Source organism: Rhineura floridana, chromosome 7 (assembly GCF_030035675.1).
Source record: "Rhineura floridana isolate rRhiFlo1 chromosome 7, rRhiFlo1.hap2, whole genome shotgun sequence".
NCBI classification, from domain to species: domain Eukaryota; kingdom Metazoa; phylum Chordata; class Lepidosauria; order Squamata; family Rhineuridae; genus Rhineura; species Rhineura floridana.
The window spans coordinates 25,023,411-25,041,304 of NC_084486.1; the positions used below are offsets into that span (position 1 = coordinate 25,023,411).

General features: G+C 40.1%; 1 pseudogene; it reads right to left on the reverse strand.

Annotated features, from left to right (window-relative positions):
* Positions 1-7,665: 7,665 nt before the first annotated feature.
* LOC133389824 (5S ribosomal RNA) lies at positions 7,666-7,784 on the reverse strand (annotated as a pseudogene).
* Between the last annotated feature and the right edge of the window lie 10,110 nt (positions 7,785-17,894).

Genomic DNA, 17,894 nt, shown 5'->3' on the forward strand with positions numbered 1-17,894 from the left:
GTGACTTTTCTCCACTGAGCGGCCTCAGATGCTGGCATCTGCTTAAACTTCAAAGTCGATGGTTCGCTGGGTAGCGCCAACTTTGCGAGATAGGACAGGCGTAGATGTGGTACACCCTTGTTGGTTTGCGATGAGCATCTAGGAGCTTGTTCTGGGATCTGGTCTGGCTCTGCAGCATCTTCCAGTCCAGTCATCTCATCATTCTCATCTGCGTCTGTACCTCTCTCAGCCTCATCATCACTTTCTGTAATCTCTGCTTCTTCCTCTTGTTTAAGGCTTGGTTCAGGTTGTGTAGATATCTGTGGTGTCACTGGTGTTTCGTATGTGGGTACTGGCATATCTATGAGAGATTGGACGTGGTGTCCTTGCTCTTCTGAGAAATCTAGCACAGTCCCTCTTTTGTCAGCTCTGCGTTGCTCATCAAAGTAGACAACATGTCTTGTGCTGACTTCACCTGTCTTTAGATTCATAACTCTGTAGCCTTTGCTACCAGGAGCATAGTCTATTAAAATAGTCTCTTCTGTTCTAGCATCTAACTTCTACCTCTTTTGTTTTGCTATGTAGGCAAAAGCAATGCTTCCAAACACTCTGATATGTGCCAGGTTTGGAATTCTGCCATGCCACAACTGGAATGGTGTGTGTATGGTGCCCTTGGTTGGCAATCTGTTCTGGATATACGTTGCAGCCACAATCGCATCACCCCACAGTCTTTTGGGTAGATTAGCATCAGCCAGCATGCATTTAGTCATTTCCAGAAGAGATCTAAATTTTCTTTCAGAAACCCCATCAAGCTCAGAAGTATAACTGACAGTCCTCCTGTGCAAAATGCCTTGTTCCTTCAGAAAACTTTGTGTTTGGTGCAATATAAACTCACCACCGTTGTCTGTCAGTAGGGCTTTTGGCCTCCTTTCAAATTTTGTGGACACCATCAAGATGTATTTCTTCAGCATCTCATGTGTTTGGCTCTTGCCCTTCAATAAGTAAGTCACACAATACCTTGAAAAATCATCCACAAAAATTAGAACATATCTGTTCTTCCCAAGTGAGGGTACATTAAATGGTCCACAGAGGTCACTGTGTATGAGATCTAGCACCTTGGTGCTTCTCTTTTCTGTTCTTGGTGGAAATGAGGGCCTAACACCCTTTTCCTCAATGCAATTTATGCACCTACTTGTTTTATCATGGCACTCTTGGTTTACCTCAATACCTGTGGCAAGGTTCTGTCTTTGTAGTTGTAGGATCACCTTTGGATCACGATGTCCCAGTCTCCTGTGCCAAAGTTCTAGGCTGGTCTCATCCTTGTCCACCATAGCTGCATTTGCTTGTTCAGCTGAAAGACTTAGTTCATAAACACCAGCATTTTCATAAACTAGTGCAAACAAAGTATTATATTTGGTCACTGTACACTTTCCATCCTGGAAATGTATTGCATATCTTCTCTTATCTAAAGCAGAAATGCTTAGCATATTGCAACTCAATTAAGGAACAAATAAAACATGATCTGCTACATTTTCTATGGTTTCATTAGGTAACTTGCACTTTAGAGCAATAGTTCCAGATCTATTAATATTCATATGTTGACCATTGGCAGTCTGAATTCTTCCTTTAATATCTCTGTTTATTTCATCAAATAAAGCTTCATTATAACAAATGTGGTTCGTACATCCACTGTAAAATCCAATTGTTTGATTTTTGCTTATAATTATTTGCCACAAGACTTTTATGCATTAAAAGGAAGTTGCTTCCTTTGGATCCCTCTCTCTCAGGTCCCTGCTTATGCTTAGGTGAAGCATGCTGCCTTTGTTTGAAACTTGGAGAGTTACCATTGGCTGAGGAACTCTTGGGTGAGTCACAGTCCCTAGCCAGGTGACCATGCCTCCCACATGAAAAACAGCATTGTGATTGGTTCTTGGGAGGGGCTTTTCCCTTCCCTTTATCCTTCCTGCTAGGTAATTTGAGCCATTCTCATTTGAATCCCTTTGGACAACACATTCCTCTCTTGACTTTGCAAGAGCTTGTTCAAATTGAATCTCATTGTTGTGGTTTAAGAGAGAAATAAATGGTTCAAATCTCTCTCCCAACGTGCCCATAAGGAAACCCAACTTCTGTTGGTCATTAAATTCAAGTCCAGTTAGCTTTAGTTTGCTGAAAATAAGTAACAAGAAAATGATATGCCTTGCACAGTGTTTCTTTGTATCCAGTTTTAGCTTCATTATTTCATGAATCAACATTGTCTGAGATCTAAAACTTTTAAAACCAAATGCTGTTTGGAGTTTATCTAGCATTTCCTTGGCCTTATTACACTCTGTTACATAGATCAGTTGATCATCCTTAAGCACATCAAAAATTATAGCTTTAGCGATAGCATCCTTGTCTTGCCAATTGCTTATTTCTTGGTCATCCCCTTCTGGTTTACGGTTTTCAATACAGTAAAGAACTTTTTCTGCACCCAGAGTAATTTTAATCCTGTTTTTCCATTGTTCAACATCAACAGCAGTTAGCTCAGGCAGCCTGGCAAAAACTTTATTGTTATGCTGATACATTCTTTCTTGCTGTTCTGAGAAGAGCTTTGGTTTGCTAAACAACTCAGAAAAACAGCAGCCAAAAAGTCTTTTTAAAACTAGTGCCTGGTAACAGGACAAAGGGGGAAAACAAAAAACACCAAAATACTCAAAATAAAACCTAAAAATCTGGTTTAATTCTCAACTATTTGTGGGCAACATAACCTGTTTGGTATTTTAAAAAATATAAAATGAATTGGGAAATGGTTTTGTGGTCCTATTTCTTAGCAGAGATATAAACGCAAGCAGTAGAGTGAGAACATAAACTAGTCCACACCTTTCCCATAGATGTACTAGTTAGTCAAGACACAGAGTCTTCTTGAGTAAAAAGATAAATAATATTTACTCACGACTTTTCATATGTTCAGGAAACATAGGCTCTAGCTTAGATGAAAGAAAAAGTAGAAGTCTTAGTCCATTTTAGTCTTTGGTAGTGATGCTCTAAGACAGCATCTGCCATGCGGCCTCTCCCAGAGGTAAAAAAACCTCAGTAATAGAGATTGTGCAGGAATCCCCAGGACAAAGGAGAAGGAAGCCAGGTAACTAATCCCACCTATTAGGAAGTTACATCATGGTAAACAGGCACATGGGATATTTCCCAAATATTCCCTAAAGGGAACATCTCCCTTTTTACAAGGGAACATGCAAGTTTGCCTATGCCAACAATGTCCAGTCGAAATCTGGCTTCCTGTAACTTGAGCCCATTATTCCATGTCCTGCACTCTGGGACGATCGAGAAGAGATCCCGGCCCTCCTCTATGTGACAATCTTTCATGTACTTGAAGAGTGCTATCATATCTCCCCTCAGTCTTCTCTTCTCCAGTTCTTTCAGTTTCTCCTCATAGGGCTTGGTTTCCAGTCTACTGATTATCCTGGTTGCCCTCCTCTGAACTTGTTTCAGGCTGTCTGTATCCTTCTTGAAGTGTGGAGACCAGCACTGGACGCAGTATTCAATATGAGGCCTAACCAGTGCTGAATAGAGGGGAACCAATACGTCACACGATTTGGAAACTATACTTCTGTGAATGCAGCCTAACATAGCATTTGCCTTTTTTGCAGCCACATCACACTGTTGGCTCATATTCAGCTTGTGATCAACAACAATTCCAAGATCCTTCTCACATGTCGTATGGCTGAGCTAAATATCCCCCATCTTATAACTGTGCATTTGGTTTCTTTTTCCTAAGTGTAGAACTTTGCATTTATCCCTGTTGAATTTCATTGTTGTTTTCATCCCAATGCTCTAGCCCAGCCTTTCCCAACCAGTGTGCCTCCAGATGTTGTTGGACCACAATTCCCATCTTTTCTGACCATTGGCAATGCTGGCTGAGGCTGATGGGAGTTGTGGTCCAACAACATCAGGAGGCACACTGGTTGGGAAAGGCTGCTCTAGCCTATCAAGGTCCCTTTGACTTTTGTTTCTGTCTTCCATGGTATTAGCTATGCCCCCCAATTTTGTATCATCTGCAAATTTGATAAGCATGCTCTGAACCTCCTCATCCAAGTCATTAATAAAAATGTTGAAGAGCACTGGGCCCAGGACCGAGCCCTGTGGTACCCCACTCATTACTTCCTCACAGTTTGAGAAGGAACCATTGATAAGCACTCTTTGAGTACGATTCTAGAGCCAACTGTGGATCCACCTGATAGTTATTCCATCCAGCCCAAATTTAGCTAGCTTGCTAATCAGAATATCATGGGGCACTTTGTCAAAGGCTTTGCTGAAGTCGAGATATATTATGTCCACGGCATTCCCACAGTCTGCAAGGGAGGTTACCCGATCAAAAAATGAGATAAGATTGGTTTGGCAGGATTTGTTCTTCATAAATCCATGTTGGCTCCTAGTAATCACTGCATTGTTTTCAAGGTGCTTACAGATTGACTGCTTTATAATCTTGCAACTCTGTATTATGGAGATGCCAACATCCTGCTGAAATTCAGCTCATAGATAAGAGGAATCATAACTTGAATTCATGTATGAATAAACAAATCAAAACATAACTGGGAAGGCAGATTCAATGGTATTTACCTTTTCTTCCCATTTATTGCATCTGTTTAAGACTGAATAAAGGGCTCATGGACTGAACATGAACATGAAAAATAGCACCTGACAAACATATCTTGAGTTCTTTATTCATTTTGCACCCTATTTTGTTTCTTCTTTTTCCATTTTGTTTCTTTCTTTTTTCCTTGTACCAATGAACAAAATGCTTTGATTTTATTTGGTTTTTACTGGACTTATTGAACAAATTTCCCTTATTTGCACAAAGGTGCAAATTCAGTCATTAGACAAAGGTCCTCTCATCATCAGAGAACATAGGTTGATGCCAGGATATACAAAGGAGCTATGTGTCTTTGGGACATTTAAGAAGTTGGCCCTGCCGATTGATCATCTGGTTCATTACTGTCCATTACCGCAACGTCAGCCAATCTCAAACACAGTCCCAGAGGGTGAAGTCTCAACTAGATATTCCAATAGACAGTAAGCTGCTGCCCAAAACATGAGGCATGTGCCTCACTCTTCCTCTTGCTCTGTGATGTCAAAGACTAATTACCCATGTCTAAATGTCACAATGTTCTATATTTCTCCCTAGAAATAATGTGGATCTGGAAGATGGAAATATGTTTTCAAGATATGGATAAGCTGTAGTAGATATTATAGCAGTGCTTGAACTGGGGAAGGGGCATAGAGGTTCCCTTGCCTTCTGTGATGCCTTCCCTTAGCTACTTTTAGAAGGCTACAGGGGTGGGCATGATTTGGCTATAACTGGAACAAGTCAGAGGTTGTGGCTGGTGGGTTTCATTAAGCCCGCCCCTCTAGTTTCCCTCCATAACTTTAGTGCTCTGTTGCAGAGAGGGGAGTGGATTTGTGGCTGCAATATTCAGCAGCACCCACATGTTTATTGTACTATCTAGGGAAGCTTTTCCCAGATCTAATAAGAAACACTGGGGATAGAACATGGGGCTTTATATGTCAACCCCCGCACTCTGCTGAACGATAGCTGCTATAACTTTGATGGACTGGATTGTGGGAAGGTAGGCTGTGCTCTGAAACCTCTGAGACACAAAGGGCTTCCATTAGTAGGCAAGGCAGATGAAGTCCAGGGCAGACAGCTGTTTTTGCATTACAGATAAAGGCGTCTGGTGGGGCACAATCCAGCTGTTGACACAGCATATCTAACATCTAGGGCTCCATGTACAAATGTGCTGCTTCCTTCTAAGTAGGAATGGGCAAATCTGTCAATATCAGTTTCCCATTTTTTCTCAATCTTAAATTCAGTTATCCATATTTCTGCATCAGTTTGCAATTTTTTTTAAGTCCTTGGGAAAATTTGTCAGCATTTTAGTGTGCCCTTCTCATAATATACACATTTTTGCAGGCAGTTTTCCCTCATATGCACATTTCTGGAAGCAATTTTCACTAAAATAATGCATTTCTGTATGTTATTAGTGAAAACATGTATTTCTATGTACACTTTCCCCTAATACATGCATTTCTATACACATTATTTGGTTGGAAATTTACATCGCAAAACTCAGAGAAGTGTGAATTTCACAGGATAGCTGCGTTTTGGTTCACATAATTGTTTCAGGAAGTGCAAAGTAGAGAGGGTTGCAATAAAATGTGTAACAAACTATCTCCCCTTCCCTACTTCTAGGCACCACTTTGGATGCTCTAAACAAGTTTGGAGACTTATACTTGCTTTCTGCTCACTTCTTGGTCTCTCCTGAACAAAAGGGGTTGGTGTATGGTTCCTCTCCTTTGGACATATAGAAGTATAATTGTTTATGTTCCCTGTCTCATTACTTCCTTGGAATGTCCAAAGGGGCTTTGCGTCCAAAAGAAAGACATGAGCAAGAGCATTGTACACTTCTTCGTTTCAATTTTCAACTGTGCATTTTCATCTGAAACATGAGAATCCTATAATACATTAATGGCTGTGAGTGTTGTAGGAGAAAATCACCTTGGACTTCAAACTTAATAACTGGGCTGTATACATTATGAGAGAAAATAAAGACATGGCTATGCACTTCCTGAAATAGTTGCTCTGTCACATCAAGATCAATGAAAACTGTGAAATAAAACTCCTTGCAGCTATGTTTGCCTGAAGTGATATGCGTAAACTGTTAACAGAAGCTTTGCTTCTGCAAATCTTTTTAAAAAGAGCCCTGGAACACAACAAAACCACAGACTCTTCAGCACACACTCTGTATTTTTCAACAGTGATATATAAAAGGTTATGTAAAATGCTTGAGCTACACAGATCCCTGTTGTTCTTTCCCATTTCTGTATTCAAAATTGGACTAGGATGTTTCATGCGTAGGCACTTCATGAAATCCAAGGTCCCATCTGCACTATTTTGTTGTTTTATATGCCTTCAAGTTGATATTGACTTATGGCGACCCTATGAATCAGCGACCTCCAATACCATCTGTTATAAACCGCCCTGTTCAGATCTTGTAAGTTCAGGTCTGTGGCTTCCTTTATGGAATCAATTCATCTCTTGTTCGGCCTTCCTCTTTTTCTACTCCCTTCTATTTTTCCCAGCATTATTGTCTTTTCTAGTGAATCATGTCTTCTCATTATGTGTCCAAAGTACGTAACCTCAGTTTCATCATTTTAACTTCTAGTGATAGTTCTAGTTTAATTTGCTCTAACATCATTTTTTTTGTCTTTTTCGAGGTCCATGGTATCCCCAAAGCTCTCCTCCAACACCACATTTCAAATGAGTTGATTTTTCTCTTATCTGCTTTTTTCACAGTCCAACTTTCACATCCATCCATAGAGATTGGGAATACCATGGTCTGAATGATTCTGTTTTTAGTGTTCAGTGATACACCTTTGCATTTGAGGACCTTTTCTAGTTCTGTCATAACTGCCCTCCCCAGTCCTAGCCCTCTTCTAGTTTCTTGACTTTTTCCATTTTGGTTAATGAGTGTGCCAAGGTATTGATAATCTTTGACAAGTTCAATGTCCTCATAGTCAACTTTTGTTGTTATATGTCTTCAAGTCGATTACGACTTATGGCGACCCTATGAATCCTTTTTTGATATATTCATAGGGTTTTCATGGTAAGAGGTGGTTTACCATTGCCTTCTTCTAAGCCTATGGCACCCGGTATTCCCAGGTGGTCTTCCATCCAAGTACTAACCAGGCCTGACCCTGCTTAGCTTCCAAGATCAGACAAGATCGGGCATGTTCCGGGTAGTATGGACGTATTGTCAAAGTTACATAAATCTTCTGTTATTACTTTAGTCTTCTTGATGTTCAGCTGTAGTCCTGCTTTTTTGCTTTCCTCTTTAACTTTCATCAGCATTTGTTTCAAATCATTACTAGTTTCTGCTAGTAGTATGGTATTACCTTAAATTATTGATATTTCTCCCTCCAGTTTTCACATCTTCATCTTGGTCCAATCCCACTTTCTGTATGATATGTTCTGCGTATCGCCCCTGTCTCACACCCTTTCTGATTGGGAACCAATCAATTTCTCCATATTTTGTCCTTACAGTAGCCTCTTGTCCAGAGTATAGGTTGTGCATCAGGACAATCAGATGCTGTGGCACCCCCATTTCTTTAAAGCATTCCATAGTTTTTCATGATGTACACAATCAAAGGCTTTGCTGTAGTCTATAAAGCACAGGGTGATTTTCTTCTGAAATTCCGTGGTCTGTTCCATTATCCAACATATGTTTGCGATATGATCTCTGGCACCTCTTTCCTTTCTAAATCCAGCTTGGACATCTGGCATTTCTTGCTTCATATATACTCTACTGTGAACTGTAGTTTGTTAAGCGTGCCGAGAGCTGTGAAGAGACTCTATTCCCCTCACAGAGCTACACTTCCCAGAATTCCCTAGTTAAATCCCTCTCAGCATCCTTAACAAACTACAGTTCCCAGGATTCTTTGGGGGAAGCCATGACTGTTTAAAGTAGTATGATACTGCTTTAAATGTATAGAGCAGATGGGGCCTAACTCTCAAGAATTCTCTTCTTGATGGAAAATGTCCCTTATTTCAATTGTATTACATACTTTAAACATGACAAAAATGCTACTGAACAGATGGGGACAGAGAATGACCAAGAATTGCCGTAATATCCCTGCAGAAACCCGAAGAAAAGTATTTATTTCTGTATTCTGCTAGGAGATGAAAAACAAGGTAGAAATGGATCCATTCAGATAAGAAATCTCCTTGGTGCTGTTTTATACAGCCCCATTACCTCTAATCACTATTATCCTACATAGGTAAACACAGAGAGCAAATAAGCTATATACCCTATGACATTTAAGCATTCAACCTGTGTAAGACATTTTGAGTGAACAGCAATATTAACTTTGAAAGTGTGGGCCAATTTTTAAGAACATTCCTAACCCTCAACTATCTTCCCTGTGTCTTTGGTCAACAATTTTCAAGTAGTAACTTTTTCTGATTTGAAAAGAGTTTTTATGCTTATTGAAGGATTGTAGTGGAAGAAGTCAGGAGTCTTCATGCACTGGAAGAATTCGGCTCCTCTTTAGAAGAACGTTCTGTGCACAATTAAAGGCCCAATGAAATCATATTTTATTATTTTCTGTTTTTATTGTATCTTACTTTTGTAAGTAGCTCTGGGAACAGAAATTTATGTTGCAGGTGTGAAATATAAACTATGGAACTAAATAAACAAGTCATTTGCAAGTAAAAAAATAGTTGTATTTCAAGAGGTTCTTTATATAAGCTACTGACTGATTAAGCAATTAACAGGAGGAGAAACAGCTATTTGGCTTCAGTGTTTTCAACTCAAAGATTATATGAATAATGGAGAATTCTTTGACAGAATCTGAAAAGAGAGTTCTAAGTTATAAAAAGCAAAAGGCAAAAACTCAAGGAGTATTGAAAGAAGGAAACTGATTACACACAGGGGGGAACTAAAGAGGACATACTGTACAAGACTACTGCCAAAAATGGCAATCCTTTGTCACATTCATTTGCCCTGTAGTGCTTACAGTGTGACATCATAATAACTTTATGCATCCCCTGTCCTGCTCCAAATAACTGGTGTCAGTTGTAAGGACTGGAAAACAAAGAGGGCAAGTCAGCCTAGAGAGGGAGGAAGACATCATCAGCACAAGGATTTCAATTTCAGCAGCAATTTAGCATGTGTTTTTAAATTGCTTTTTAAAAATGTGTTCTTAAATTTGTATATTTGTTTTTAATGTTTTTAATTGTTGTAAACCACCCAGAGAGGTTCAGCTATGGGGCACTATACAAATGCAATAAATAAATAAACTCCCTGTTAAGCTGTGCTTCTAGATTCTACAACATAAACAAAATGATGGGAAAGCAATGGGGGCAAAATTGTAATTAGGAAAGTTTGAAACATTAAAAACCATAATTAGAAAACCCTCACCCCAGTTCGAGTCAGGTCTGGACTTCTTCAAATTTGCCCCTTGTTCAAAATAGGGTTTGCTCCCACAAGTCACCCTTCCTCCACCACCATCCAATCCCCAGGAGGGAACTCTTACCTGAGCATACTCAGGAGGACCATTTCCTGACACTGAGCATGTGTTGAAGCTGCTATTTTTTTCCAGGTCATGCTCAGAAGCATCATTTCCTGCCACTGAGCTTCTATGGAAGTTGTCAATTTTTCCACTTCTTATGCATGCTCAGTAGTATTATTTCCAATAAAGGAGAGACCAGCAACACCACTCTGTCACTGGATGTAATACTCTTCCTCTTCTCAAAGTAATTTTTTTACACAGGGAAGGGGGTGTGGGACTGGCATACTTCACTCTTCCTATTTTTAACTTTCATTAAGAATATTTTTTTTTAACATCTCCAGAAAAGGTACCCTGCCCAGGCATTTTTGAGGTGAACCAAAGAGAGTCTGCCCCTCATTCTAGAAACACCTGAATAAACCTTGTTTATTTAGCAAATGATCTGTTTAGTTTACTCTTGACTCAATATCATCCTTCAGTGAGAACAACCAAGTGGGAAGGAAGAATACAATAGTATGTAATCTTTGCTAACCATCGTGCTATTGATAAAAGTATAGATTTTCAATTATGGTTGGGCCATAATTGTTAAAATCATCACTTGATCTAATCCAACAAGATAAAATATGTGTTGCCCAAGGAGCTGAAAACTCTCCTTCTGTTGTCTGGAACAATAGTCAAAAGGATGCAATCCCTTGCTTACAGAGATCAATAGAAGAATTCCCATTGATTATAATGCGGGAGGAAGGATTGCAGTCAAATACGGTAGCTTATTGAAGTACATTATTAAAAAGCAACTGGCATTATTGGGGAGCCCATGTGAACTCTTCATAACTTTTATAAGAATCAGTTGTATCATTAACAATTCTCATCTATGTGGCGCCATTTGCAAATAATGCATCAAGCCTCTCACTCATTGGAAAATGAAAAATAAGAGTAAAACCCACAATCTTCCGAAACAATGCATTCACAACCAGTCTGCCCTCTTTCTCCTGAACTGCTTTGCATGAATTGCTTGCAGATTGTTGTTGTTGTTGTACAATCAATTGGTATATACACTTTGTTATTTTTTAAAAAAAATAATGATTGGGAGAGGGACTGTTGGCAAGTTGAGAGGGGAGGTTAGACTGTGTTTTGCAAAATCTATGACATGCACGTGGGAGGAAGGCATCTCAGATACCCCGTTCTCTAGAATCCACATAAGGGAAGATAACAGCAACCCTCACATTAATCCCTACTGTCATCTCAGCTCCAATTCTTTGCCTAGCAAATGACACACCTCACACTAAGGAAAGGAACATGGATTGCCATGTTTAACACGCCTAGAAGCAAAGGATCAAAATGAAGAAGTAGCATCTGCAAGAAAATTACAATACATTCTTACCCACTAACATGTATGCTTCTGTTCAGAGTGGCAGCCAGCCAGCCAGCCATCGATTTTACTGCAGTACTGTTCAAAGAGGCCATGCCATTCTCCCCTCCAAACCCCCAGCAGTTTTCTGCTTTTATTTTCTAATTGATATTCAACACTCTGTGGCTCCTGAAAGACACTGAACATGGTTTTTTGGGGGGTGTCCCCTTCTGGTGTGTATGTTTCAGGTATTTTTGTACTTCTGCAGATCTCAAGATTCTCCCCCAGTACACTGATACTGCTCCTCTTGTTTCTTAGTGGCCCAATTTCTGCTGGTATATAGTGATACGGAGTGATAAGGGCATACAGAATTGAGTGAAAACTGGTAGGTCCACTCCATAAGCATTCTGTCCATGTCCTGGGGATTTTGTTAGTGCTCAAACAATACTCAATAACAGTGTCATGTGTAACAAAAGTCCACTTATAATGAGCAGGCGCATGGCTTAAAAGCTGAGCTACAGCAACTGATTTGTGCTCTAGCTTCCTAATCTTGCAAGTCTAGCACTACAGTTGCCTGTCACAACAATCACCTCTGACCACAAGCACTTTAGTAAAGATCTTCCCAATCTAAACTCATCAACAGAGGCTTGGCTATCTACAGCAGAAATGGGGAACTTGTGGTCCTCTCGATGCTGTTGGGCTCCACCTCCCATCAGCCCCAGCCAGCATGGCCAATGATCCAACATTTAGGGTTGTCAGATCAAAAGCATCCCAAAACCTGAGATTTCAGGGACGAGCCCTAGTTATATCACAGGGGCAGGCCCTAGTGATGTCATTAAGCATGATACATTAAGCATCAACCCAGTTGCTTGGAACATACAATTCAAACAAAAACATTTATCTGATTGGAAATTAAGATAGAAATCTTAGCAAAATTAGGGTGTTCCTAGGTCCATCTGAAGTGACAGAATTAGTCCTTCTCACCTGCTTAGGACGCCTGGGTAGGGAACATTTAATCTAGCCTACTTGCTTCTGGCAAGAAAGGTGTAAGTGCCCTCAGGGCAGGGCAGGCCCCAGAAGGCCATTGTAGGAAAAAGGGAGCCTAGTGTTGTAGAGTTGTTAGATGGGAGCACTCAAAAGTAAAGATGGATGCCCCTGAAGGCTGCAATTCTAAACACATTTACTAAGGGACTAAGCCCCACAGAACTCAACAGGACTTACTTCTAAGTAGATAGGGTTAGGATTGTACTGTTGGTAAAGCTTGACTAGGGATCCTCTGCAAAGATGATATCAAAGCAGGGTTGGCAACCCCATATCTGGAATGCCCTGCCTCTGCCTTTTAACATTGCTGCTCCAAACTTCTTCACAGACTTGACCCTTCATTGTCGACAGAGGTTTGAGAAATGAGTGAGAGTTAAGATTTCCTGCCTACCCTGTGGGCTGCTGTAAACTCACTAGGACAGCCAACCCAATTCCCATGAGTAATAATTGACAGAGAAAACAAGCATGGTTTGGTCTACCTTCACAGGCAGTGAGTGCTGTGGCATGATTGCTGGCATGAGTGAGACCCTACCAGCACATAATACCTCTGCTCTGAAATCTGCACTGGTTACTGATTTGCTACCGGGCCAAGTTCAAGGTGTGCTTTCCATGTTATGGGTGCCACATAGTACTTGTTCTGCTCTTATAAGAAATCAGTCCTTTAATGTCGCAACACCTATGCTTTCGAACTCCTTGCCTATTGACATTAGGCAGCCACCTCTTTTCAGCAGCTGCTAAAATCATTTTTGTTTAGGCAAGCCTATCCAGGCATGTAGAACTTACTGTGATTTTAAATCTGTTTTTAACTCATTGTTGGTTTTATTATTTTGAATGTTTTAAAATACTTGTCTGTAACTGTTTTTGCCAATAATTACATTGTTTTAATTCCTTCTGTAAACCGCTTTGAGGGTTTTTTTTACAATAAAGTAGTATATAAATGTTGTAAATAAAATACATAAATAAATTTTGGAGTCACTGTGGCCCTTGGGTCTCTTTCCGGTTTTATGAACAAAGAAATCTGCCTTGTACCAACTAGGGTTGCCAGGTTCAGGGCCTGAGAATGATTCTGTATCTTTAAGAGAAGAGAAAATTCAGCCAAGTCAGGTTTTCTTACAACACTGTAATGGGAAAAACCACAAGGTGAAATTCTCCCTTCCCCCTGCACAACTTTTAAAGATATAGAAGACCTCTTGGTTGCCAGGCCTCTTATGTATCTTTAAAAGTTGTGAAGGGAGAAGGGAGAATTTCACTTTGTGGTTTTTCCCATTACAATGTTGCAAGAAAACCAGCACTTGGCTGAATTTTCTCTTCTCTTAAAGATACAGAATCATTCTCAGGTCCTGAGCCTGGCAACCCTAATACCAACTCAAGCCATTTGGTACCATCTAGCTCAGGACTGATGACGTGGAGTAGCACAGGCTCTCCAGAATTCCAGGCAACAGTCTTTTCCAAAGATTAAATTTTAGACCTTTGCATGCAAAGCATATGCCCTACCACTAAGCTACAGCCCTTCCCCTGTTTAAAAAAGTATATTTTAAAATTGTTCTTTTCAATTCAATTCTACAGCATTCAAAGCACATTCAACACACATTTGAAGCACATGAATCACACCACAGAATCATGGGAACTGTAGTTTGTTAAGGGTGGTGGGAACTAAAACTGTGAGGGGGAAACTACACTACCCAACATTCTTTGGGGGAAGTCATGTGCTTTAAATGCGAGTTGGATGTCCTTCAAATTGTTGTGTGGATCCACTTCATAAACTTTGCCTGCATGTAAATAGTTCTGATTAATTTTTTAAAATGGAAATCAGCTATAATGTTTACTGGGTGACCATGGGCTACTCTCCACCTCTCAGTCTAAACTGCCCCTCAGGATGAAAACAGAGGGAACCCATGACCACCCGAAGGAAGAAGAGCACACTTAAAATGTAGAAGAAATAATAATGTACAACCATAGTGTGAAATCAGATACTTATCGGGATATAGTATGAAGAAATATTTATATAAACATGACTGCCAAAGATGTTTATTACTTGCACAACCTATAAAGATATTTATAGTGCAATCCTATGCATGTTTACACAGACGCAAGTCCCAATGTATTCAATGGGGCTTACTCAAACAGGGAAGCATGCATAGAACTACAACCTCAAGTTATAAGGAACTTCACTCACTCAACCCAAAATTCAGAATCTTGCCACTTTAAGCTGTTTTGCAACTGTTTTATACTTGTTTTTATGGTTATTGGAGCTTAAGGGGATTTATTTCTTGTTGTGAGCTGCCTTGGTTTTGAGTTGGCAACCCTAACTCACAGGAAGTTGGAAAGACTCCATATACACACACACTGGAGATGTAAAATACATACACCCCATATATTGTATATATATATTGTCAAATCCAGTTGGCCATTGCACAACAGAGCCATCTGATCTGGCCACGGTGACACATGCCTTAGTTACATCCCGTTTAGATTACTGTAACGTGCTCTACATGGGGCTGCCTCTGAAGACTGTCCGGAAACTTCAGTTGGTGCAACGTGCTGCAGCCAGAATGTTAACTGGGGCTGGTTACAGGGACCATACGACTCCCATGTTACAAAGGCTTCACTGGTTGCCACTCTGTTTCCGGACACAATTCAAAGTGCTGGTGATGACATATAAAGCCCTATATGGCTTAGATCCAGGCTATCTGTCAGACCGTATCTCCCTATATGAGCCTGCCCGGGCCCTGAGATCCTCAGGAGAGGCCCTTCTCTCAATACCTACGTCCTCACAAGCATGACTAGTGGGGACGCGAGATAGGGCCTTTTCGGTGGCTGCCCCGAGGCTTTGGAACTCCCTTCCTAGGGAAGCAAGAATAGCCCCCTCCTTGCAGTCCTTCCGTCGGCAAGCAAAGACTTTTTTATTTCAACAAGCCTTTGGAACTGAAAGCTGTTAAGGACAGGACTTGAAGGGTGCTGTGTGACGTCCTTCCCTGGTTCTCCCTGTCAGGTTCCCACCTGCTTGTGGCTACTGCCTTTCACTAGGCACCACCAGGGATACCACCAGTCCAGACCGTCCTTTATTTGGTTTCTCACTCCGCTCTAGCACAGATCTCACTAGATCCCCCTGCTAGGCAGCACCACCAGTCATGTCCTATAACCAATACTCCCAGAGACTTTGCCTGAGTCTCTCTCTAGCTGGTTACTTTTGTGACTGCGTGCTTATGCTGTTTCCAACCCCCTTGTATCTTTATAGATAACACATGCAACTCTGGGTTGCTCTGGATACTTGAATTGTTATTATTCCTCCCTTCACCGCTGCCATCATTAGATACTGTTTCTGTTCAGCCTTGGTAATTACCTTGCCCTCCCTTCTGGTATGTATATCCCCCAGCCAAGGATCAGACCTTTGGTAAACCAAATAAGTATTTATTAAATATCAGAAATAACAAGATTAGTTATAGAATGTTTCACAAGCGTATGGTTTCATCTATTCCTGTTTTGTACTTGACTTATTATTAATCAGAACTCCAACTCCCTCTTTTTCCACACTCCTGACCTCCACCCTCAAACACCTCTTTCTCCACACTCCCAACATCCACCCAGATTCAACTGTCATTCTTCCATTTATACTCCCAGCCATTCAAACGCTCAGCCAATCATCCAGCATTCTACTGCTCATGTACTCCCCCCTCCTCTTTCACTCCACTTACCATATGTCTTCTATATAAACAGCACTTACCATATTTACACTATAAGCAGGAACATCACATGCTGCATTGCTATTGTCTAATTGTATTATTTTAAACTGAGTTTGAATTATTTTAACTGTATGTATGAATGGTTTTAATACTGTAAATAGTTTAATTCGATTTTAATTTAGACTTTTGTATGTTTTTAATTATATGTGTGCTTTTATCTGGAAGCCGCCGTGAGTTCCAGTTTTGGAAAAAAGGTGGGGTAAAAATAATGATAATAAATAAATAAACATTTAAAAAAAATAAAATTAGTATTGGTTTCCTACAAAAATAGCAGTGACACCTAGGTAAACCCTGCCTAATTGCTTTTTTTTAAAAAAGGATCGGAGGGGGAGAGAAAGATTTACAACACAAACACAATCCTTTGCTATGTTCATTCAAAAGTCCCATTGATTTACAGAACAATCCTAACCATGTCTACTCAAAAGTAAGTCCTATTGAATTCAGTGGGTTTACTCTGGGTATGTGGGATTAGCATTGCAGATTTACTCCCAGAGAAGCAAGTATAGGATTAAAGCTTCATATTGGGAAGGTTTTCAGAGCATGCTATTAATTAGACAAATAAACTGCCTCTTCATCAGTCCAGGAAAATTTAAACAAGTTGCATGTTCACTTTTTAAAAATTTCTGTTCAAAAATTATTTGAAAGATAAAATTGATAATATGTTTTGCAAGTAATTCAGAAAGCCCTGCATGTACACTTTCATTATAACTGAAATTGTTTACAGTAAACAATTGCCTACCAAGATCCTGCTGTGATTTTTGTTGTTCTGCATCTCCTGACCTGCATCTCCTGACCTAAGTCCTATTGGGGGTTTACTTCCAGTATGTGGCATTAGCACTGCAGCTTTATCTCAGAAAAGTAAGTATAGCATTAAAGCTTCATATTGGGAAGGTTTTCAAAACACTGCCCCCTTCAGCAGCCCAGGAAAATGTAATCTTGTTTGACTCCTCATAGTTAGAAAAGCATAACACATTGTAATGGCATTTAGATCTGCCACACACAGAAAGAGACTTTTGCTATTGCTGAACGCTGTACATTTACTCAGTTTATGAGATTTTCAGACAAGCAGGAAAAAACAGTTTTCTGGCCTTGCAGTGGGTTCTAGCTATTGCCTGGAGGTCAAAAATCTCTTGTCAATCACAACCCTAACTTCACTTATTGGCTACAAACCTGAAAGGGTGGGGTTAGAGCAGCCAGCTACAAGCTCATTTAACAGAAGTTGTGGGTGCGTGGGTGATATTTTGGTGTACATCTCTTGAACCAGACCACCAAGAAACTTAATTTTTTAAAAAATGAAAGCTGAGAGTCCAGAGACTGAGGTGACTCACCTGGAGACCCAGAGAGGACCCCAAAAATCCAGTCTCTGGGCAAAAACTGGAGACCTGACAACCCTAGACATAATGGAAGCTACTAGTCCAGCAACATCTAGAAAGGCACTTCTGATCTACAGAAATGATTTCTTATTGTGATGACAGGGGTTATAAAGGAAGTCACTTATACACATGGAAATCAGAAACTGAGAAGTACCTAGTGTGTGGCTCAATTAATATCCAGAAACTCATTTTCAAAGGCTGTAAAATCAAATTATAAGCATGACTGGAAAGACTTTGGACCTCTTAACATTTGTTGCAAGCACTAAATTAGTTCAAACATAATTGAGTTTAAAATGATGAAAGTGGATTGAAGATGGAGGTGCTAATTATTCTCCCTAGTTTATTTTATAATTA